The following is a 25,989-nucleotide window of genomic DNA, read 5'->3' on the forward strand; positions in this document are numbered from 1 at the left end:
TAGACTTACCTGCCTATGCTTTCATACTGCAGTAGAGAGATAGATCTGAGTGGTGTGATGCTCGCTGGATAAATCATAGCTGGTTACGAGGAAATGCTGCCAAGAAATTCTAAGGATCAGATGGAACGCGTCTTTCTCCGTATGATTGATCACCACAAGAGTATGCATCTCTTTCTTGGTAATACACCTAGCATCTCTCCTTTACCAGACACTTTTCCAGTAATATTTAAAGGATTTAAAAAAGTAAGGGAAGATAGTTTATTTCAGAGGAGAAATGTGAGAACAAGAGAAAATAGTCTTAAACTGGAGGGTTAGAGGTTTAGATGTAATGTAAGGAAGTTTTATTTTACTGTGAAGGTGGTAGATACTATAAATGGAACTCTTATCAGAAGTGGTAGAGGCTATAATAAAACTAAGGGAATTTAAACATGCATGACATAGGCATAGGACTACCCTAAGACTAAGGACTGATTAAGGTCTGAGTCTCTACATCTGGAAAAGTGGTTAGACTAGATGGGCCAATCGGTTTTCATCTGCTGTCAATTTAATATTATTATATTATTATATAATAAGCAGATTTTTATTATATAGTATAGTACACAGTGTATTCAGAATAGCTGTTTTATTCATAAATTATTCATTTTTAGCTGACCAGATTGATTTAAAATGTCACTAGAGCAAACTAAGTAGTGGTACCTTATGAATTTCATTATCATTTCAGTGGTTTGGATTCATTGTTATATTCAAACAGCCCCCCCAAAATAGGTTTTCTTCACATTTCTTTTCTCTCATTTCTTAGCACCTGATATTTCTTGATATTCCTCAAATGCGGTTCAACTTAGCAAATTCAAAATTACTGACTTTACTGACTGTGATAGGGTGAGTATAAATTCTTTACTAGCAAACAGAGAATGATCACAGATGATATTTACTAGGTATGAAATATACATGAAGCCTACTCAGGTTGACTTACAAGCAGACCCGGGAATTTAAAGGGAATTAACATTCATAGGATAGGCCTAAGGCTATCCTGAATAGAATAAAAAAAATGAGATACTTTATACACAGGAGCAGTGGTACGCGCCCACCTAAGGCAAGAGTACAACTTTTTATCATTTTAACATTTAACCATTGAGGGGAGGATGACTCGACTATGAACTTTTTCTTTTTATTTTCTATAAACGAAAGCTGACAAATGAAATTGAGGATCCGGCAATGTCCTATACCAAGAGAATTCTTTTAGTAGGGAAGTATCTTCAATTCATTGTGTTTTGTCACCTTTTATGTATTATCAGTTGATTTGAACGTAATGGTGAGATGTGTTTGTGAGATCGCAGCACCCCAAATACTTATTCTGAAGTGGGTTTAGAAAAGCGGTTCTCAACCTGTGGGTCGCGACCCCTTTGGGGGTCGAACGACCCTTTCAAAAGGGTCGCCTAAGACCATAGGAAAACACATATTTCACAATATATAATTACATAATTTTATGGTTGGGGGTCACCACAACATGAGGAACTGTATTAAAGGGTCGCGGCATTAGGAAGGTTGAGAACCACTGGTTTAGAACATCGCTTGTATGAAAGCAAAACTAAAAAAATGAATAAAGTTTGAGGTTCTTACAGCAGGAAAAAATGTCAGACTAGATGGGCCAATTGATTCTTCTCCAACTTATATGTTTCAATGTTTCCTCTCCAGAACTGGCATTTGGCGTTATCCTTGCGTCTCATAAGAGGCAGGAAGGGGATGTGGCACAAAAAAGTGGGTTTGACCTGAGCAGGAAATGGGTGTGGCCTGTAATCTGCTTTGATTTCCTGGAGCCTCTGGGTAAAATATTGAGAGTTCTTCCCTCGCCAAGCTTCCCACCTGCCCTCTTCCTGCTTCGTCCTGCCTACTACCTGTGCTGGCCTTTTTCTTCTCTGGAACATCTGAAATTTTTGCGGGCATGGGAATTGTGCCAGAAAGTGCCACTTTGTGGAATGGGAACAATAAAGACATGTAGGGCATGTCATGCAATTATTTATAACGAATGCCAATACAATACACACTTGTTCCCTTACGGTAACAGTGATCTTTGCTTATAAGGAGACAAACTTTTTTAATGTCTCCCTCCGGCGAGTTAAAGACTTGGAGTAGGTAAAAAGGACCTCTGCTAGTTATCAGTGCCGTGAAGATAAGTGCCATTAACAATAATATATTGAAGGCTGTTATAAGTGGCTTCATTGATCTGTGGGTGGATAGTATTACCTAGGCCAAGGTTATGCTATAGTGAGAACATAATCCCCCAGGTACATGTATGTGAATTACTGACACAAGGGAATGGGATACTGCAATTAGCAGTCCCCTTCATGCCCATTTTAGGATTCAGCAGGCCACCTTAACACCTTTGCTAGTGTACCTAATATTCAGTTGAATGCGGATTAAAAGAGATCCAAAGATCATACCACATCAATGTATACGGGTTTTTCTATTTGACTCTGTACCATGGTAGAAGAGGGGTTAATCGGCGTTCCTAACAACCTGCCCATGTTTCTGAATGAATTTTGCCCCAGGGTGACATAAACGCCTTTATACTGTTATTTTCAATATGAGTTTGTTGTTCTCTAGCGGAAGCTGATTTATATGAAATGTTATTAGTCGCAACCTCCTAATCTCTTTGTAATAATTCATATAGTGGAGATTACAGCCTTGGAGTACTGCCCAGTTCCACTCAAATCCTATTTATGGATTAAAGGATTTCAACAGGCTTTCCAGCCCCCAGTTTTGAATAGCAGGATAATGGACACCAAGCTTCATCTGAAACGCTTTAACACTGTTTTGTAGACGCTAGTTAACACTTTATATTCAACACAACATGGCCACCAATAATGACCACTAACGTAACCATTTACAGCTGGAGTATTTTACCAATAAACCCGCAAAAAGATTATGGGGGCTGGAGGTTCTATCTCTCGGGAGTGTGAATTAATACCCCCCCCGATCAGTTTAGTACTTCTTCCTGGAAAAAAAGATAACAAATAACGCTGTCAAGTAATTTCTGTTCGAGTTTTAGCTGGCACTAAAGGAGAAAAGATGTTATAATTTCATTCTGACGTGCCGCGGTTTAAAGTTGATTACCTTTTATTTGCGGGAATGAGATTGTGCCACGTTTCATTTTAATAGAGGAAGAGCCTGAATCCCAAAGCCTGACTGTCGTAAGCTTTTATTGAAAACATTGTAAATCCACTTTTCTATGAGGGAAAAAAAAGATTGTAATCTCTTTTCATTTTAATGGAGATAATCTCTTCTTTGGCATGGAGAAGGCAGCTAAACAATATTTGGAGGGGAATCAAATCTATTATTTTATAATAGTGCTTTTCTTCTGTATTCAGAGTCACCACTCTAACATTCAACTGTATTTACTGTTGTTTTAACTGTTGTCGTGGATTTTACTTTACTTTTATATCACTAAAATAGCTGCAGTTTAGAAAACTGTTGTGTAGGGAATATACAACCTTGTGGTTTGTTTTTTTCTGTAGATACAGGACAAGTGGTTGCCAGAAATGAGAAATGGGTATAATACGGATACTTAAGCAGTCTGTTTACTAACCACTCTACCTATGTAGAATTTTGTAGCCAGACAGAAGATTATGGGAACCATCTTGATCTGTTTAAGAGTCACAAAGAGCTTATGAATCAGTATAAAATAGTACCAAAAAATTAGGCACGAACAGTAAAATTTGTGTAGCAATGGCTAGTTGAGGCTTTTGGTTTAGCCATCACTCTAATCCAGTCTCTGTAGCATAATTTAGGATGCTGGAAGACCCGATATGTCATACCTCACATTGGGTTAGAAAAGACATAAACAATACAAGCTTGTAGCCCACGCATGTAGCCCCCAGTCTTTCTTTGGTATCTGAAATATGTGTGTCACCATAACCCCCAAACAAATGAACACACAGGCACAAACTGTTTGGATAAAAAATTGGCCATAGATTTAATTTGTATGGGAAGCAAATCCACACCAAATTATTAACACAATAAAGTAATTGCCAGAATTGCCACCAAAAGTAATACATTCATACATGCATACATTCTCTCATTATACATTCTCTCATTATTTTCCAATTACCCCTGTGACAATACTACATCCTTTCCATGCTAAACAACAACAAAGCTATTGGGAAAGAGCATACCGAGATGCACCTTTTTTGGACATCTCACTACAGAACCATTGTCATTAATATGGAGTCCCCCCATTTTTTGCAGTTTTAACAGCCTCCACTCTTCTGGGAAGGATTTTCGTAAGATTTTGACGCGTGTCTGTGGGAATTTGTGCCTATTCAACCAAAAGAGCATTAGCCACGTCAGACACTGATGTTTGACAAGGAGACCTGGCTCGCAGTGTGAATTCTAATTCATCGTAAAGGTCAGCTGGGTTATGACCAGGGCTTAGTGAAGGTCACTCGAGTTCCTCCGTGCCAAACCTGACAAACCATGTGTTTATGAATCTTGCTTTGTGCACAGGGACACAGTCATTCTGAGACACGAAAGAGCCTTTCACAAACTGGCACCACTAAGTTGGAAGCATGCGATTGTCTAAAATGACTTTGTATGCTGAAGTATTAACATTACCCTCCACTGAAGCTATGGGGCCTAGCCCAAACCATGAAAACCAGCCTCAAATCATTATCCCTCCTACACTAAACATGATAGTAGGAACTATGCATTCTGGTAGGTAGTGTTCTCATTTGGACACCTGGAATTTTGAGGTATGGAAGAAGACGGTAGTAGTAGAATCAAGAATAAAATCACACAATATGGTGATATAAATAAAACGTAGTGCTTTTTATGCTGAAGGATCATGGAAATTCATCCTGTCAGTGTGCTTCTGCGGTTCATATACTTCAGAGTCTCCCGGCTCTGAAAATTTACGCTTGTTTTTCTCACACAATACACTTTTTCAATGGTAAAATCATGAATAAATGTATAAAATACACTGGGTGGAACATCAAGAGCAGATTTGGACATACTCCAATGAGAGGCATTAAAATACTATACAATGCTATTACCCGTGAACATAACTGTTTGAACATAACATTTGAACTGTAAATTCTTAGCAGCTGCTTTCCTAGCATTAGTGTATATCTAAAAACATGTACAATCAACAAGTACTGGGTAGATTTTAAGCATTGGAGGCTAAAAGGAAGCACTTTATATGGAACGCCTTTCTGGTTATTGTTAGGAGCATGAAGGCATTGCTTGCTATGCCTCCTTATTCATTCCGTCGGCACCTTACTTATTCCCACAGGGCCAGACCCATGCCAAATGGAATCCCAGGCAAGAGTACCCCTCACACACAATTATCAAAAACATAGTTCAGTGGACTCAGGTCTAGTCAGTATATATACATATACCTCTCACAGCTCTCCATCTCTCCCCCTTCACAGCTCTCCCTCACAGCTCTCCATCCTTCACTCTTCCCCTCATACCTCTCCATCTCTCCTATCTACCACAGCTCTCTATCTTTCCTGTCACTCTTGCAGGTCTACATCGCTCTCTGTCCATCATAGCTCTTCCGCTCCTCCAAACCCATCTTTCCCTCAAGATTGTAAGCTTGCGAGCAGGGCTCTCTCCACCTAATGTATCGGTTTGTCTTAGTCTGTCAATTCTCGTCTTGTCATACCCCTTGAATATATGTATTGTATTATGAGCTGCGTAGATTGTTGGTGCTATATAAATAAAAGATAATAATAATACGTATCTTAATCTCCCCCTCTCACAGCTTTTCCTATGACATTTCACCTCTTCCCTCCCACCCCCTCTTAAATCCTGTATTGCCTTTATCTTCTGCAGAGGAAGTAATGTGCGTTGCATGACCTTGCTTGGCGCCTCTGTTACTGGGGCACCTGGGAGCAGGAGTGGTGCAACCATGTGGCCTGGATCTGATCGATGCAGCAGTGGCCAACTGAATTAGGCACTTTGTTCTAAGACCAGCTTACTTGCCTTAGGAGGTGTGCAAACACATGTGCATCATAGAGGTGTTCCCCTATGTCCACACTGCATGCATGCCTCTCAAAAGAGACATCACCATATTTCACATTATTATCTAAATTTCATTATCCCATGTAGCCTGTCTGTTTCCTCTTTAATTGTAGTGATACATTGTATTGCATTCCTGTGTTTGTTCTGATTTATCTTCTGGATTTATGGTTTATCAACCTTGCAGCTAGTGATTGTCTGGCCGCAATGCTTGGATTGCTAACCTGACTCAAACCATGCAGGAGCTCAAGCAACAAATTGGACAAGTGCAACCTGTATTCGAAAGCAATGTTCCTGCCACTGCATCTGCACAGAGCATCACCCTAGAGGGCGCCATGGCCAGAACCACAAGTACTATTGCCCAAATATTTCATAGGGAACATGACGAAATGCTGTTCCTTTATAATCTTCAGTCAGATCCTGTTTAACCTTAAACCCAGGGCCTATGCTACAGATTACAGAAGGTCCAAGCCATGATTTCCCTACTCCCTGATGAACCTCAAAAATGAATTTGTGGACTTCATTTCACCAGGCTACAAACCGTCTATATGATGACCCTACCAAAGTAACTTCAGCTACCATTGAGATTCGCACCTTGACACAAGGTTTGCTCCCTGTGAAGGAATATATCATCAATTTCAGAAGGCAAGCCATTGGATAAGGCTACCAATTCAGATATGGACTTTCTGCCGCCCTCGTTGGAGTATACCATCCTTCTTATCACGCAAATGTGCTGTTACACCCCCTTGTTCTTTGAATTATAGTCAAAATTAGCTCCACTGTCTTCTGTCATCCTCCATCTTTCTTCCTCCACTCCAACATTTTTTGCTTGCAATATCTTGTCATTTTTATAAAAGCCCACCAATATCCACATTCTTCATTTTGATACTGAGTGTCTTGCAGGTATGTCCCCTTGAACACTCAGTACAGTGCCATTTATTTACCACACTCTCAGCAAAGTAATAATTAATATAATTAGTTAAATATAAGTTAATGTAGCTCCACTCTCCTCCTCAGCTTCATTACATTTCTCCTTACGATTGTCCATTAGAGATGGATAGTCATAAAACTATTTATTTTTGACACCCCTGTCTCAAGGACCAGGAATCGCTAATATTTCATCTTAAAACTAGAATGGAGTGTGCATAAAATAAGAAAAATAATTAATGCATTACCATCTAGATAAATATATGTATGAAAAGTATTTAATATACTTCTGAATAGCTTATTATTATGTTGAATCTGTTTTACTACTTTTTGACCCTGCTACTGTTTTTTTTCTTCCTGAAAAAAATGTTTCCCATAATGCAATAGGAATGCTTGCCAAAAGCATATTGTAGCTGCCAAGAGCTAAATATATAATTTTTATTGTATGTTTTTTTTTTTAATACACACATGCCTAAAATGTGAAGCATCATAGAGCTTTGGTTAAAAAAGCATTAAAAATGTTGAGCTGAATATGTAATGCCTAGGGGCATTTATGATGTTAATTTGGCTTAGGTCCTAAGACCTAAAGGTGCAACAGTTGTAATAACTAATGAGTCTGCTAATTAGTTGCTGGCTACTGTTCCTGATCTAACTCCCCAAGCCATATCTTTTTTGGCAACCTGTCTACATCCAAAAACTTTAATTCTTGGCAAGTAACTCCACTTACACACAATCTATGGGTAGCAGTCAACAAACCAAGATGACAGATAATACAATGAATTACCTGCATAACATTTGTTCAATGATCTAATTACATTACAACTGTCGTAGCAGAAATAAAGGGAGAGAAAAATGCACACATTTTGGTTATAGCTCAAGGGAACAAGGGATTTCAAACCCAGTAGCACAAACACATTACCTCCGCTAAATATTCCCCTAGCACAGTCTCTACATTTGATGTTCCCATAGGAACAATGACCATTGGCCCTAAAGTGAATTGTAAAAAAATAAGTTTGAAAAGTCAAATTTGCAATTTGCAATATATATAGAATATAACTCCATAACCCATACCTCCCAACATTTCAGAATGTGAAAGAGGGACACTTGTTTTTTTTAATCGCTCTCGAGGAACTTATCAATACAATTGTACTTTACAATGCCGCGCTTGCATCGCTACTTAAAACACGCTACATTTTTGTCAGCAAAGACATGCATATTAAAAATAAAGAACACATCGAATTCCCATGAGGCTCAGCCATACATACTACTTCCATGATGCTGGCTGAGCATCATGGGAAGTGCAGTTAACAGTAGATGTTAGCTGTAAATTAGAATTCCCATGATGGTCAGCCAGCCAGGTGTCCACATGACTAGGCATCGTGGGAGTTGTAATTTACAACTAACACCTGTCACATCATCTGCTGTTAACTACAGTTCACATGAGGCTCTTCCAGAGCATCATGGTTAGTGCTGTCAACAGTAAAGCTGCAGATGATAGCTGTGAACTACAATTCCTATGATTCTCAGCCAACCAGGTGTCCACCATAATGCTGACTATCATTGGAAGAGTAGTCAACAACAGCAGAAATGTTATTTTTAATAAAAAAAAGGCTACTGTTAGCCTCCCTCCCAGGACCCTTACACACTGCCTTTACACACACCTGCCCATAAACACACATATACGCATACACTGCCTTTACACACACCTGCCCATTGTCACGTCCTACCCAGGCTGTGGAGCTGCGTATCTCGCTCTTGCTTCAGTTTCCCTGTTTTGCTTCGATCCATTCCTGGATTTCCTTTTGCTCTGTTCTGATCTTCCATTCCTTGCTTCTGCTTCAGCTCTTTGCTTCAGCTCTGTTTCCTTTATAAGGTGTGCTCCACCCGTGTGTTCTGTTTGTCTCAGTCTGCAGTCTAAAGGTATGTCTCAGTGCTATGTGTTTGGATTACATGTTTGGTTTGTTTCGTACCGCTGTCAGCAGGGATTAGCGTTAGGACCCACCGTCATTGGAGTACTTTGGCATAGTGGTGGGCTAAGCATACTATGGCCATATCATGTGACGGAATCTCCAATTGTTATCGCATAGTTCTAGGCTAGTTCCTGTATTCATAATTGTCTGTCTCTTATGTACCTTTGCCCTTCTTCCTTGTATCATCTGAGGATTCTGGTTCCTCTCTCCTCTCCCTATGTCCTAGTTTATACGGCCTCTCCTTGCTCAAAGGAGAAGCGTCCGAGGATTCCGGTTCCTCACTCCTTCCCCTGTGTTCCTTGCCTTTTTCCTTGTCCTTTGTTGTGCCCTGTATCATGTATGTCTTGTCTGGTTATGTTTCGTGCCTGGTCTCCCTGTCCCTTGCTTGTTATGTTTCTGCTATATCCTTTGCTTAGCTTCCATACTCCCAGCCTGCAGCATCCTGCCCGTGATTCCAGTGATATGTTTCATGCCTGCTCCAGGGTGCCTGCAGGATATCACTTTGTTTCATTCTGGACTTCATTCGCTGCTATATCAGGGCGCTGGTGTTTGGCTGCACAACCCTAGGTGCTCAACACCTGGGTGAGTGTGGTCGCCCTGCAACCAGGCCCTGTCCAACTCCACTACCGCACTGTGACTCCTGCACACAATCTTTGGGCGCGCTGGGTCTATGCAGTCATCTGTTTGGACCCGGTCCGTGACACCCATAAACAGACATATACACATACACTGCCCTTACACACACACACGCTGCCCTTACACACACATATATACACATATTACAACACCTGTTCATAAACACACATATACACATACACTGCTCTTACACACACCTGCTCAAAAACACACATATAAACATATACTGCCCTTACACACAACTGCCTTTACACACACATATACATGTGCATTGTGCTTACACACACATATACATATACACTGCCCTTACACACAGCTTACAAATACCTATACTGCTCTTACACAAACCTGTCCATATACACACACAAGCTTGCAAACACATACATTCATATACACTGGCATTACACCCCTTTCTCCCCATCTCCTACCTCTTCCACCATCCTTCATCCTCCATCCTGTGGTGGGTGCGCGAGGCCTATCACTTCAGACCTCGCTTTACTGCTCCCTCATCACTAAGCTCAGGCTATTGCTGCAGAGGGCAGGGATGACGTCTTGACCCCGCGCTCGATTATTTGCTGACGGGTAGTGATTAGGGAGCACTGCAGTAAAGCGAGGTTTACTGCTGAAGTGAGACCTCGCCCTCCCTAATGTTGAGCCGACTAGAGGGAGATTGTGATCTGCCAACTAGTCCTGCAGGCTGCAGCTGCTGATTGGGCGGCTGTGTGCCCCCAGCAGCTGCATCTGAGGGAGAACAGCTCTCGCCTCACCCTACCTCTGCCCAAATCAGGACAGTTGGGGGGCATGATAACCTATAATGCAAAAATGATTTACTGAAAGGGGTAAATAAGTGGAATAGCCTCACAACAGAAATAGTAGAGGCTAAAAAATTAAACATGTATGGGATAGGTATACAGTGTCCTGAATCTAAGACTGAAAAAAATAATATTTTCTTGCAGTAGGAAAATTGGCCAGACTAGATGGTCAGAAATTCTGCTGCCAAATTCCTTTGGGGTGGATCAATCATGTCTTCACTTCAATTATTTTCAGTTGGCTACCTATCTGGTATACCTACATTATCTAGCCCATAAATACCTCTCTTTAAACATTTCCTAGTTCCTAAAATTGGCAAATGGTTTGTTTTAATCATTTCCTCTCCTCTCTGAATTAATCTGAAGACCAATTTCCACTAAGTAACCAAGTAGTCACTACCACTTTCCTTGAATTATAACTAAAAACCGTGTCTCACAGTGCGGGAAGGGTATTAGTTTTCCCATACAGGTTGTAAGGATACAGACCAGTAATGTGTACCAAATGGTTTCCATTTCATGCCAAATTTTTTTAATGCCAAATCTTTGCTGTGGAATGAAGGGACTGTCTGCAAAGCATCAGTTTCACAAAGGCTTAAAGTGAATTGGACAGCAGCCCACATGGTTGTGATTTAAGGGTGGGCTTCCTAATGAGCACTTTGATTGGCATGGAGGGCTGCAGGCAAGCGCTATGCAATGATATTTGACTGGCAGTAGCTGTCACATTGGCCTTGTCTCTCCCTGTGATATCCTTAACACCTAACAGGGGAAATGTTTGCATCTTTATATCCCTTGTGATTAACGGTTTTTAGTTAGTATGTGGAAAATACAGTCCTCTTTTATTATTCTAAGTGCTTTTAGAGTGAACAGATTGCCTTAGTGTAAAAGAATGATATACATATCAAAATGTGTACAAAAAGTGTGGTTTCAGTGCAGAAGAAATTAGACATTGTGCATATGAATGCGATCAGCTTGGTGTGAATACAGTGGATCGCATCTCAAACATACTCACATTAAATACATGAGAATTGGCAATTATATATAGACTGGTCCCACCAAATTAATTAGATCTCCCATGTGGAATGACCTAATGAGGTAAATTTATCACACAAGGAAAACTTAATCCAGTTGAGTCCAGACACCTCCTGATGAATGACGTATTTACAGCAGGTTACCTTTCGCTATATAAAAAGCATCATAGGGCTGAAAGCTCTTGAGTCTTCATTACTTATTGTGTTAGCAGAACAAATTAGGAAGGTGCCCTCAAAAGGTTAATGAGATTTTTATTCCGGGACAGACTGGGTATTTCAAGCAGTTGGCTGTTCTTTCCATAACAGATGTGCGCATGTTCCACACAGTAAGACAGCTAAGGTTGCCCTCTTGGCAGTTCTGCCAGTATAATTCCGCTAGTCTGTAGATTGTATCAGGAGAGCAGAATGACTGTTGTCTGCCTTCTGGTTCAACCACCCATCTGCTTCCTCAGCCATATCATCTGCATCACCATCATCATTATGTTTAACCCATTCTCTCCACTGAAGTGTGTGCAGCTCATTGCAAAAACAACATAACTGTTTGTAGACTATAACCTATCCTTTAACTGTTAATGTAAAAACTTGAAATATATCTATGTACATATAAAGTGATCAGCACTAACGATTGACTATAATCACAATACAAAATTATGCTTCAACGTCAAAGTACCCTTTTTGGTTTCCCCATATAATGTTAAGCAGTATAGACTCTACAGTAGTATTGCTAAGGAATAAGGGCCTAAATAGGCTCAGATCCAGGTCTCATTGATCTTCTGTTGACAAGCCAAATGATGACTCATGTCAATGCCAGCTTCACCAGCTATTTAAGTATGTCATATTGGAAAGGTGGAAGGTTCTGTTCCACTAAGACAAAACATTAATTAGGGACTCTCGAGTGTTGAGTAAATTAACCTAAGCATTTATGTTATTGTGTTATTCTTCTGAAGGTTTCACACATAAAAAAAACAAAACAGACACTTTTTGGAAGCTTTTTCGGGGCCTATGGCAACAACCTATCAGAGCTTGCCTTTGTATCCTCTTACCATTGATAGAATTACTAACAACAATGCATTTACTTCTGCATTTAACTACAAAAGTTCTTTTAGATCACACTCCTTTTTATATTGGTGTGAGGACAGTTCATTATTGTTGGTCAACAAATGACCACTATCTGTCTCACTCTTTAATAGGTCTGTCATGGGGATTACAATTAGAACGCCTTACAAAGGCAGTTTGTTCATTGATTTGCCTGGGAGACTCATATACCGCTTGATGTCTGTTGAGGGCATTCTCAGGGGTGCATTTTTTTCTCCACAGCACATGTGTGATTAGTGATGTTTTACATATATGCAATTCATACCTATTACCTGGGGCACTTTCACTGTGGGTAGACACATTTCAGAACATCAAACAGTATCTGTTGTACAGTTTAGTCTGGGCCAGAGAGCGTAATATACCTCTGCATTACTGAGGTAGGCCTCTATGGCTTCCTGGTGCAAAATGGTCACACATATATTTTATTTACTTAGTACTTCACACTACATATAAATGCATTCTTATTCGTACAGACATTACAATTGGGTTACAATAGGTATGAATACGTTAATAAATGAGGTCCCTGTCCCAAAAAGCTTACAGCCTTATAGGTGTCTGTCACGGAGCTGGCTAGTCCGACCGACTACCTCCGCTGTCTTGTGCTCCCTTAGCCTGGGACACCACACTTTCCCCGGTTCCCCAGTCACTAGCCGAGACTCAGTGTAGGGTAAAACCAAACGAAGACTGATTTATTTTGGACACACAGAGCTGGATATACCCAGCAAAACACACATTAACATAAAACAAGATATTGGGACACAGACCGCCCCCTTAATCTGCCTCCCAGAGACAACAGGGGCAGTAACGGGATTAACAATACAATGGGGGGGGAGACTGATTTAAACAACATTAAACAGAAACAATGGCAGTCACTGCCTGGTGGCAGATCCTGGCTGTCTGCTGGAGATAATCCCCTCAGCCGGTGATGAGATGATACTGCTGGGGGTAGCCACAGAAGTCTCTACAAACCCAGGGCCCATAGTCAATAGGGAGGAGGCTGGCAGTCAGGCTTCTCCAGTGGTCCCAGTGGTGGAGGCTTCCGTCACAGTGTCCTATAAACAGTGGCGTCGCTACAGGGGAGGTTAATCTTTGCCCCCCCTGTTGCCCCCCTGCTAAATTTGGATCCCGTCTTTCTTTCTTTTTTTTTTATTTATTTTTAAACGCGGAGGAGAGAGAGGGTGCGGCCCGAGTAAGATCGGCAGCCAAGGCAACCGATCTTAGGCGGGCCGCACCTCGAGCCCGGCTACTTACCTGTGGGAGGGTCTTCTGTACTGCAAAGAGGAAGCGGAACCTAGCAGAGTTCACGTGACATCACATGACTCTGCTCCAGTCCCGCTTCCTCTGTGCTTTACCAGAGAACGCAGAGGGAGGCCGCGCCCTCTGCTGAAGTCTGTGAGCGGCATCAAGGAGCTGCAGTGCAGGTAAGGGGGTGGGGAGGGAGTTTGAATGAGAATGTATGATTGAGGGAATGAATCTGTGAATGAAGTGTGTGATAGCATGGATGTGTAAGTGCTGGAACCTAGGCATGATGGGACTGTGATTGCTGTTAGCAATCACACTCCTATCATGCCAAGTCAGCCAGTACATGCTGAAACCTAGCTAGCTGCCCCCCTTGTCTATGGATGCTGCCAGCAGTATGGGGTCTGCACATCACTTACAGCCATCCTGTACCAGCATGTACTGGCTGACTTGGCATGATAGGAGTGTGATTGCTAACAGCAATCACAGTCCCATCACCCCTAGGTTTCAGCATTTACTGGTTGGATGTGTAAGTGCTGGAACCTAGGCATGATGGGACTTTGATTGCTGTTAGCAATCAAACTCCTATCATGCCAAGTCAGCCAGTACATGCTGAAACCTAGCTAGCTGCCCCCCTTGTCTATGGATGCTGCCAGCAGTATGGGGTCTGCACATCACTTACAGCCATCCTGTACCAGCATGTACTGGCTGACTTGGCATGATAGGAGTGTGATTGCTAACAGCAATCACAGTCCCATCATGCCCAGGTTTCAGCATTTACTGGTTGGATGTGTAAGTGCTGGAACCTAGGCATGATGGGACTTTGATTGCTGTTAGCAATCACACTCCTATCATGCCAAGTCAGCCAGTACATGCTAAAACCTAGCTAGCTGCCCCCCTTGTGTATTGATGCTGCCAGCAGTATGGGGTCTGCACATCACTTACAGTCACCCTGTACCAGCATGTACTGGCTGACCTGGCATGATAGGAGTGTGATTGCTAACAGCAATCACAGTCCCATCATGCCTAGGTACCAGCATTTACTGGTTGCCTGGGTATGATAGGAGTGTGATTGCTGTGTGGGCAGTGTGGACGGCAGGGCCGGCTTTGGGGTGCGCAACCTGTGATCTATGCATGTAATTTAGGGGGTTTTAAATATACCTTTTAATGACGTGTTTTTATGTGAATTCCAATTGATCTTTACCTGCAAAGCTGGGTTTTTGCGTTATTCTGTAGATCCATATCTATATATTTCCATACATTATTTATGTATACCTGCAAATACAGTGTTTGTATGTCTTATTCAGTTGATTAATACCTGCAATGCCGTTTCCATGTATTTATTTGATCTATACCTGCAATGCTACGTTTCATATACTACTGTATACCTGCAAATACAGGATTTGTATGTCTGATTCTGTTTATTTGATATATATCTTCAGTGCTGAGATCACAGGTGAATTTCAGTTGATCTATCCATGCAAAGCTTGGTTTGTGTGTTAATGTGTTGATCTATACCTGCTATCGGCAACTGGGGCTAATATTAATATATATGGGCAGCAGGGGCAAAAACACTAAGGGGGGTATAAACGACAATGCAGTGTGAAAAATCCATCCTGATTCAGACGTCTGTGACGTGGATTGTGTCCTGCTGTTTGTGTGTTTTTGGTTATCAGTGTAGCAGAGCCTGTCCTCGGGTGTGTGTATAGGTGTTGGTGTGGCAGAGCCTGTCCTGGTGTGTGTTTAGTTGTCAGTGTGGCAGAGCCTGTCCTAGGGTGTGTGTTTGGGTGTCAGTGAGTCAGAGCCTGTCTGTGTGTGTGTGTGTGTGTTTGGATGTGGGTGTGGAAGAGCCTGCCCTGATGTGTGTGTTCAGTTGTCAGTGTGGCAGAGCCTGTCCTGGTGTGTGTGTGTGTTTGGATGTGGCAAAGCCTGTCCTGATGTGTGTGGGTGTCTGTGTGGCAGAGCCTGTCCTGGTGTGTGTGTGTGTTTGGATGTGGGTGTGGCAGAGCCTGTCCTGATGTGTGTGGGTGTCTGTGTGGCAGAGCCTGTCCTGGTGTGTGTGTGTATGTTTGGTTGTCGGTGTCGCAGAGCCTGTCCTGGTATGTGTGTGTCTGAGTGTTGGTGTGACAGAGCCTGTGTTGGTGTGTGTGTCTGGGTGTCAGTGTGTCAGAGCCTGTCCTGGTGTGTGTGTGTGTTTGGATGTGGGTGTGGCAGAGCCTGTCCTGATGTGTGTGTGTGTGTGTGTTTTTGGTTGTCGGTGTGGCAGAGCCTGTCCTGGTGTGTGTGTCTGGGTGTTGGTGTGACAGAGCCTGTCCTGGTGTGTGTGTCTGGGTGTCGGTGTGACAGAGCCTGTGTTGGTGTGTGTGTTTGGTCATCTGTTCCTGGCACTTAACTTACAGTAGGAATTATTTAATTTATATTTATCCAGAGATAAAATGCCCTCCTGAAGTTGTAGTGACTTCAGGGGACAAAACGTTCAAGGCCCTGAAATCATTTAGTGGAAAAGTTATTTATTGTGTTATAATATTTATTTCAAGGATTAGTTGCACTCAATTGTGGCTTCAGGCTTCCCATGTTGAATGATCAAGTATTATTTTAGCCCAATAACAAAAGTATAATTCCATAGCACATTATTTTTGGAAATTATGAATGCCCCCCCAGTTTGAATGTGATATCTTGTGTGCCCCCCCTATATATTGTTTCTAGAGTCGCCACTGCCTATAAAGCTTGTACTAAAGACATTTGTAGGGTTATGGAAGGTGTTTATTATCTTTGGCTTATTTTTTGGCACCTTTCATATATTTGCTCCATAATATATCCACAAACAGTGACATGGTCTGAGACACAGCCATTTATAACCCAAACTAAAACATCTACTGTAAACATGAGCCCTTTCAACGCAGCTTCCAGGGAGGACCCAACATTTTTTATCTCACCACTGGCCCGAACCCAATGGAAAAATCCTCCAGAATAGATTATGAGCCAAACCATTAAAATACTAATCAAAACAAAAAAAAACATGCAAAATGAGGTGTATTTAGCACATCTAGGTACATCTAAGTACTGGTTCTAAAGCTTGTCTAATAGGGCACAGTACCAACCACATGACTTGGTTATCTTGGATAGCTGAAGTAATGAAGTTATCACAACAAGTAACAGTTCCAGTGGTAATACGGGAAGCTTTTTTTTTTTGTCTAGCCCGGGGGAGATGTTCTTCAAAGCTGCCCACAACATGTCTGACAGGCAGCATTATCACTGAGCTCCAATCAGCAATATCTAAAAAACATTTAAGAGGACATGTAGAAAGACCATCCAAGGAGCACAGAAATGACCCAGCCAGTGATGAATTCCTGCCTAATGTCCTAGTTACTGGTCCTAGTGTCTGTGTCTGGTCCGCAATTAAAGCACAAATCAGTGGCCCTAAATCTTTAACAGAGAGTAGCCCAAAGGGGAACCACTGCCACCCTTCATCAGCACTCCTCTACCTAGCAAAGGTAAGGATATAGCCCAATAATTTATTTCAGACCAACTACTAAGTGAAGCCTGTTCACAAGGAGTAGTCTCTGGAAGTAGAACTTAATATCAGAAGAATTTGCAAAGTTTGATGCTTTCATCCAACTCATTTTAATTGCCTGTCCTTTTTAAATCATTCTCATTCATGTAACACATGACAATATGTTATGTTGCCTACATTTACTCTCACATTCCTGAGTGATCCTACCAGCAAAAAGCACACTTCCAGCTCCATTCATTCACTTCAAGCCAGAGTGGGATTGTGCATTTTTCCCCAATGCACTGTGTATTAGGAAATGCATTAGTGTCTTATATTTATATAGCAGATACAGAGAATTTAGGCTGTAAAAGAAATAATGTTTGATTTTTGACTTAGGACCTCCTATTGAATGAAGATATAGTCTTACCTATTCATAAAAGCACGGTGTTGGACAGTACCCCAGCAGCAATAGATCTATTTCACGATTCCAGGGTTCCCTACAAACTAAGGCTATATTCTCATCAACCCACCTCTTTCTCAGAGCTTGAAACATCACATTTTTTCAGATGTCTTTTGTTGAATTTTTCTGCGTAATTTGTTTGCACAGTAATTGCTTTTTGTTATGTTTCAGAACACATTCTAGAGCATTAACAAGTTTATTGAACACTACGTTGATGAAGACTACAACATTACATATTACCCATTTCTCAGAATCACTGCCTCTTTTGATGCTATGAACTGGAACACTCAGTGGGTAGCCTACAGTATGAAGAGCATGGCCAGCAAGGGGAAGAGATTAGTACTATTAGTACTTATTTGCTTCATACCTTCCAAGTGTCCTTCTTTAGGAAAAACAGCCCCTCTGTCTCTCTTTCCTCTACCGATGTTTTTTTTTAGGCGCTCAAATTGTTTGCTGGGTATGAATGCACCTAAAAGTCAGAAAAATGTGGATTCATAAATTAAATTATGTTAATAAAAACATTATTCTTCCTCTATAAGTTATATAAATAGTGATCGCAGTAGTAGTCGCATAAAAAGGCTTAGTAAAGCCACACCTTTAACCACATCTTTAAAATAAAATTTTGTGGTTTGTAATTTTAAATATAAAACATATAAAACAGCCCAGCAATTTACATTTTCCATAAAACCTCCTGGTTAAAAGGGAAGTCTGATGAATTTGATGATCCCAGAAAGGTTATCAAGTCGTCCATGGCAAAGCTGTAGAGGACACTGGTGACCTGGGTCCTGTATTCTTGACCACAATAGCCACCTTGCAATGGTAGCGTTGGGAGGAGGCCACGGGGGAGCTGCAACATCCCTTTCCATTGTATTTACAGCTCCTTTCACTGGTCGGGGAGGTCAGATGATCTCCTCAATCGACTCATGCTCTCTACTGCCCAGTGGGGCAACCACCCTAGACAGTGTCTGAAAATAGTGACTGTCCTGTGAAAACCAGGACACTTGGGAGATATGTAAACATATAGTACTAAATTGGAGATCCATTACTAGAAATGTCTTCGATGAATAAATACGACAGCTGGAAACTATCTATATAAAAAGAACATTTGTAAATTCAGTAAGTAAGTTTCTTTACATAATGGGTCTCGTAAGCATCACAATCTCTTTAATTGAGTATATATGTGCATTACATATGCCTCTATGCGTACAATCTATTTGTGTCTGTGTTTGTGTAAACACCATTTTCCCAGTTCTATAAAGAGTATCTTAGCCTCCAGCAAAAGCTGCAAATTCTGTTCTGCTTATTGATAGCAATTAAAACAACAATAATCTTATTCCATAAAAATAGCCCCACTTCTAAGGCTCCTGCCAACAACAGCAGAATCACAGCCTCCTAATTAGGACCTTTTACAGGATTTGCGAAAGGTTCTTGTACTCATTCTGCCAACAAGAGAGACTGTTTTCATCCCGTTTGAAATTCCTTTTGTCTCCCACAGCAGAAAATATTGGGGGCCTGTTGGAAAATATTGAAAGCTGTGTTTAGCCAGTTTTAACCCCCTTTTTTCTGCCAGGAAATTGGCAAGAGTGAAACACAAATTTCTTTCCACTTAAAGGAACCGACTTACCTTTGCAATGAATGGATGCATTTTGAAGACGTAAATCCAATTAAATGTATAGGTCAAGGGGAAAATTAGATTACATGTGTAGCCGCTGCCCTCTTTCCCATAACGTCAAGCAGCACCTTTTGCAGAGTCATTATTCTTCATTGTAGTAATGGTGCCACATAGTGATGTTTTTTAAGGGGTGCTAAATAAATCAATAATAATAATGATTATAGTATTATGGCAGCGTGGGATATGGTGTAGCCCACAGCAGGAGAACTTCATGTTTCAATCACAATCTAAACATTTTTTAAGGGCGAGTGACCATTTAGCTTTGGAACCACGGTATTTATTTCAGTTCTACTGAATAGTTTGGTAACCTATATATATATATATATATATATATATATATATATATATATATATATATATATATATATATATATATAACAATAGATGGATAATTGATAATTTGATAGATGATATCTAAAGATGGATAGAGCTACGTAAAAGGATAGATGGATGGATAGATAGTGGAGAGACGCAAATAAATTAAAATACCTTTTTCATCCCTCTTTCTTTGTTCATTTTTTCTTTTTTGTGTTGGTTGCATGAATACACCAATCACATGATAGGAGTGCGAGCCAAGATGCTGCTTTCTGCACAGATTTCACAGCCAGGCTCGTTGTGAGTGGGTTTCTGGTAGTTCTGGCCCTGTGACAATGTACATTTTATTATCATAAGAGTTATGCTGTAGCAGATTGAAGGTTCAAAGCCTAAAAAAAAGCCACTTTTTACCACCGGAAAGGAGACCAACCTAAATTCTGGCTAGAGTTTTTACGCATATATTATACATATACTGTAGAAATATATCATGCATACGCACAATTGACATGGTCTTATATTTAGATAAATTACAGAGATAGATAGATAGATAGATAGATAGATAGATGGATAGATAGATGGATAGATAGATAGATAGATAGATAGATAGATAGATAGATAGATAGATAGATAGATGGATAGATAGAAAATAAAAAAGCGCATGTCTGCCTTATGTGTTTTTCACATCAAAAAAAATAAATAGTGCATTTCATAATAAAATTGACAGCATTAAAAAGCAAGACGATGTATGAATAATTCTTCATTACAGCAGAGATGGTTTAAAGGTATTTTTGCATACCTCTAATCATTGCACAAAATGTCACTTGCATTTACAATTGAGATCCTAAACTCAGCTTTTAACCAGAAAATAATTCTCCATCACTATCCAAAGGGATCTTTGTCTCGCAAGGCTCCCTTTTCAGAGCTAAATACTAGATAAAAAAAAAAAAACCCTGGTGAAAATCTGAAAAATGAAGAAATAGAAAAGTTCAAATTGCCCCAGGAAGTATGTGCGTCTTAAAATGAATAAATGCTGGCAGGTATGTAAACGTACCTTAGTTTATAACCTATTTGTGAAAATTAAGAAGCAATTATGTTTTGTATATCCTGTGTGTCCCACTCATCATAAAGGGATGCGTGTGCTCCCAATAATGACACGGATGTAATCATTCTGTAATAACTGTCTGCCATACTGCTATTACCGTGATTAATACTGAATAATTATCGCCACGGCTGGATAGGAGAGGTGTCTGCTGGCACATAGATGGGAACCTTCCATCTGCACCGCATCCTGCAGACGGAGTGGACCATACAACGAGACAAAATAGCATTCCACTTGTAATAGGACACAGTCTGTGTACTCGTTTTGTTGAGTTAACTAGCTTTTAGCAAAAGTATTCTGCATCGGCCACATATAATTAATACGGTGATCTCTGTAGAAATTCATATAGATAATGTGGTACAGAAAAAAATACCATAACATGTATTATACGACTGATAAAAATAGAGTAACTTGCTATGAAATTCCTCCTTTCACAGAAGTTCAAGGATTCATACATGTAGTCATGTGTTACAAAATGGAATAAACAGAGGGTCAGTGGGTTAATTGCATCTGACTAATAATAGTGTAATATTCACTGCAAAAAGGAAATATTACTTGGTACCTGATACAGATCTCTCGAAATTCTGTTCATATACCCTGACCGAGACAGGAATATTCTTTACTTTACTGAGTGGGTTGTAGATAAGTGGATTAGCCTCTTGGTAGAAGTGGTAGAGGCTAATACAAATAAGGGCGCACGTGGTCATCATATGGCTATCCGAGGCAAAGGACTGATTAAGGTCGGAATCTTTACATCATAACAATTGGGCAGACTGGATGGGCCAAATGGTCCTTTATCTGCTGTCAAATTCTATGTTTTTATTTTGCGAATTTGCTTGAACCAATTCCTATGTTATTTGCTAACTCATCTGTATTCCCAAAGGGTTAATACTTATACCTTACTACAGTTTTAGCATCATACCTTCTTTGTTCCAGGTACCTCCTGGAGAACCCAGGTTCTTCCTGGAGAACCTCAACAAAGTCTGGATCACAAGATGTATACAAGAGCATGGCGTGATGGCTTAATCTTCAGAACTAGATAATCCAGGTTCAGGGCAATGCTTTGATTTTATTCATGTATTTATACAGCATGGGAGAACGGGCCTTCAGGCCTCATGCAAATAGGAGCCTGGGACATATATACATTTATTTTAAGGGGTCTCTTAAACTCTTTACCAAGACTTTCTATGTGACTTTATTACTTTTAATATTTAAAATGACTTGTACTCAAGTATGGTATTAAGAAATTTAGTGTATATTATTTAAACAATATAGCAAGGTTTCGATGAAATCTACCAACTTGGAATACAGGTGTACCTGTTCAAAAAATACAATTACTCCACATAAATAACGTCATTCCTAATGACTATTGTTTCTTGTACCCGCAATGTTTTTTACGTAGTTTTAGCATTTTTTTGTTTCTTTTCCTCTCGTCTTTTCTCTACTGTCTTAAGGCATCGCAGAAGCATGAGATCCGCAACTGCACGGCACAAGACAAAATAATGGCAACAACAAAAGAGAGTGGGCGAGAAGAATTTAACACATAAATGGAGACGTGAGTAGAATGTTCTCTGTCACGAAGAGCTGATTGCTGCAGTGTCAATACTGATTTGAATGCCGGGTAATTTGGTGATTACCCAAATTACTCTTCTGTGTTTATTCTCTGTTCTTTTTTTTTCCTGAATTGTCCTCTTCGTTACACTAAGGGATGCATTCAATGAGCTGGCGAGTTGTTTTTGTTGCACAATGAAGTACATTTTCCAAGGTTCACCAACAGATGTCCACCAAATCACATCAGGTGCTCACGAAATGGAAGTTAATGACATTTTTGAAATTAATGTTTGGCTGAAAGTCTTGGAATCGTGCATATTGGCAAGTTCCACCAGTATCTGAAGCTATTAAAATTTGGTTCTTTCCAAATGATTTTATGTCTAGCAGCTGTTTAAAATTTGATCAGGGCACCATGGTTGAACATTCATTAGGTGCCCTATTATTCAATATTTTTTTGCTTTACATCAAAGTCCACCTTATATCATTGGACCAGGCATGAGGTTTATTTGTTCTGTTTAGGACAGGTGGAGATCCACTTCACCTCTGAAGAACTGTATTGTCTATGAGTGTAACATAGCATCCAAGGCCATCAAACTCTACATTCTACGGTACCTTTCCTTTGTGTTTTGTAATGGTTGTTGGTCTAATGAAAATGTTGAATGTGATCTGGTCTTACACAAGTAGAGACAGGAAAGTAGAGCATCCTACACAGGATCATCGCTTAATTAATTATGAAATGTACCTAAGATCTGCAAGTAGAAAATCCAATACAGAACAATGTAGCATACTAAGGACTTTAAGTTTGATTCTCAAAAGCATCTCTTATATCACACTGACACAACTAATTATGAGACCAATCTACTTCTGATTAGAGAATGATTAGATGCAGACGAACAAAATACAATACAGAAATTATTCTTTGTCAATTGGGACAAAAGCCCAAACACAGGGGTTCTCTTCAGCCAGCTAATTTCCCCCTTGATACCACTAGAGGGCACTGCTTTGCAAGTCTTGCTTGTTCTATTCTTCTAAGTTATTTCTTGGGGCTAAGTTTTCATATGGGCCAGGTGACACACAGTATCCATTTTTGTTCACTATATACGGTAACTTGGGAAAGAGAATCGAAATATATATATATATATATATATATTTTTTATTATTATTATTATTTTTTATTTTTTTTAATTTACAGAATAGGCATCAGAAATAGGCATCAGAAATGTGGAAGGATCAGGACAGACAGAATTAAATAGTTTACTTTTGTTATTACAGTTTATTCTAAACAACTACCCCATGCTAGACCTTTTGTGTTCTAAATGCATGTTTAACAATTATTATACAATTCTATGGATACTTTGGTACAGCTAATATTGGAGTTTGCCACAATGTCCTTGTTTTTGCCACAGAAAGGCAAAAGCAAAACACTGGACCAATTTTGCCATTTGTAATTAGATAACAAAAATCCTTTCTTCCCACCCTAAACATTCTGTAGTAAACAACGTAGGATGTGCACGGACCTGATAGAATGCATTGGACCTGAATCTGACACACAGAATGCATGTTTGTTCAGCTCATGTGGCCCAGCTTAAGGGCACACTGGGTCATGTTTACATGTACATCATGCGTTGAAAAGGTGGAACAACTGCATTTTTCATGAGCGCCGCTCATTGTGGCGAAAAAAATGTCCATCTTTATTATATTTTGGTTTATAAGAGTATCTTTTGCACCTCTGCTGAATATATGATGTTGTGGACTGTATACTGAGCTACAGTTAAGTATAATCAATCTGCCAGACTGGGACAGACCATGTTGCTTTATATCTAAAGAAATCTATTTGAAATACTATTAATACTAGGATCAGAGTTACTGGTGGCCATATAAAAGTTAAAATACATTGTCGCTGTTTTACAGTAAATCGTAGGGGATTTTTTTTGTTTAAGGTCAGTATTTCAGACAGAGAATTTCTGAAATACTCTTTCTCCACTTCTCTGGTTGAATGCGCCCCGTACATTGCTTTTGTGTCTTTAAGACAAAATCAGAACTACTTGCAGGTACCTGTGTTCAAGTACATAAAGGTCCTTTTTTTTTTGTACGTGATTTATTAAGGTTCCACTAAACGAATACACCTTGGTAAAGGTACAGTAAATGGAATCACCTCTGACAATACAGACTTCAGTATTAACAAAATAACTAAGCTAATTCTCATTTGAATGTTTCCAACTCTGTTTACCCACATGCAAATAAGCCTTGAGGGTTTTCAGCTCTCATGAAAAGGTAAAAATCCTTTGTGATTGAAGGTATTACCAAGTCAGAAGGTCTGAAACGTACAGCTAGGGTTTGCTATTGCTGTTTATTGTGGACTGGCCACATGCAAATATTTCTCTTAATGTACGTGATAAACTGACACCAACTTTAGTTGCGTTATCTCCAGTAGGAGATGTTGCCCTGTTGAGTTGTTACTCCGCTGTAGGTTGGATGATGGGACAGCACGGGACATTTATTCCCACTCCCCCCCCCCCCCCCACATGCTGAAATAGATAATGTGAAACCACAAATGGAGATGATTTACCACAAGTGGTTCCAAAGGTAATAAGTATATCAAATTACATCCCGGATTACTTAAACAGACTCAGTTACAGTATCTATTATACTGGATCTTCATGATGACACTGGCCAGCATCACAAGGCAATTGTGACCAGGAGTGAGCTGGAAATATTCAGCCCAGCAGCCAAGCCTACTCAGATGATCCAGTACTATCGTGGCCCAAAATACATTTTTCAAACAATACTATACAGCACAAATTCATCAAGAGGGACTACATAGAAAGGCTGTAAAAGGCACACCATATCCTGTCTTTATTTTAACGCTACCAAAGGTCCTTGTTACATTGGCTGTGAGGGGGGGCAGCAAGTAGAACATATCAATTGCCGTCCTGGAGTAATTGTGCTTGGGCTGATAGGAAAAGTGGTGGTTGTTATGCAGTTACTGTTATGCGCTGTCTTTGATGAAAGGTTGATGTTGGCATTTGGTTGATAGAATATGTTACCAATGTCACTTGGCCATAACAAAATAGTAAACTTCTGTTTTAAACATCTTTACAAATTTTCATTCCTTTAAAGAAAAAGTGAAGAGAGATGGCCATTGGGACAGTGGGGCAAATGTCTCGTTGGCTTCTCTGAAACATTTTTGGCTACTACCTAAATGTTTTTATTGTATGTTTTACTGGAAGTTTCATATGTAGTCTATAGTAGCATGTTTATTCTACAAATGAGTTAACATGACTGGGTCAATTCGACTTGTCCCTCCAGCCCTCACTATATACTGCCTGAGTATATGGATTGTTCTAAATATTTGTAACTTTTGGAAAGTTATTGGTCAGCCCATTCAAAAGTAGGTTTCTTGTCGACAACATGCACATATATGTACTGTATATTTATTTTGTTCTTATGTGTTTCTATCTAATGCAAACATATCTCTTCAAAGCAATGTGTCTATGTACACATAGGAAAGTGTAGATTGATACTGGTATGATGGTCTTTTTTATGCACTCATACTAAATACATCGTATACAGTATAATAGTATTATTAATACACATTGGTGTTCACATTATACCACGCTATTAAGATATTAACGCGTGTTTGTTTCTTTGTGAACATAATTACACTTGTGTTTCCT

This window comes from Sceloporus occidentalis, unplaced genomic scaffold, assembly GCF_023333645.1.
Source record: "Sceloporus occidentalis isolate IW3139 unplaced genomic scaffold, rSceOcc1.0.p SCAF_33, whole genome shotgun sequence".
In the NCBI taxonomy this organism is placed as follows: Eukaryota; Metazoa; Chordata; class Lepidosauria; order Squamata; family Phrynosomatidae; genus Sceloporus; species Sceloporus occidentalis.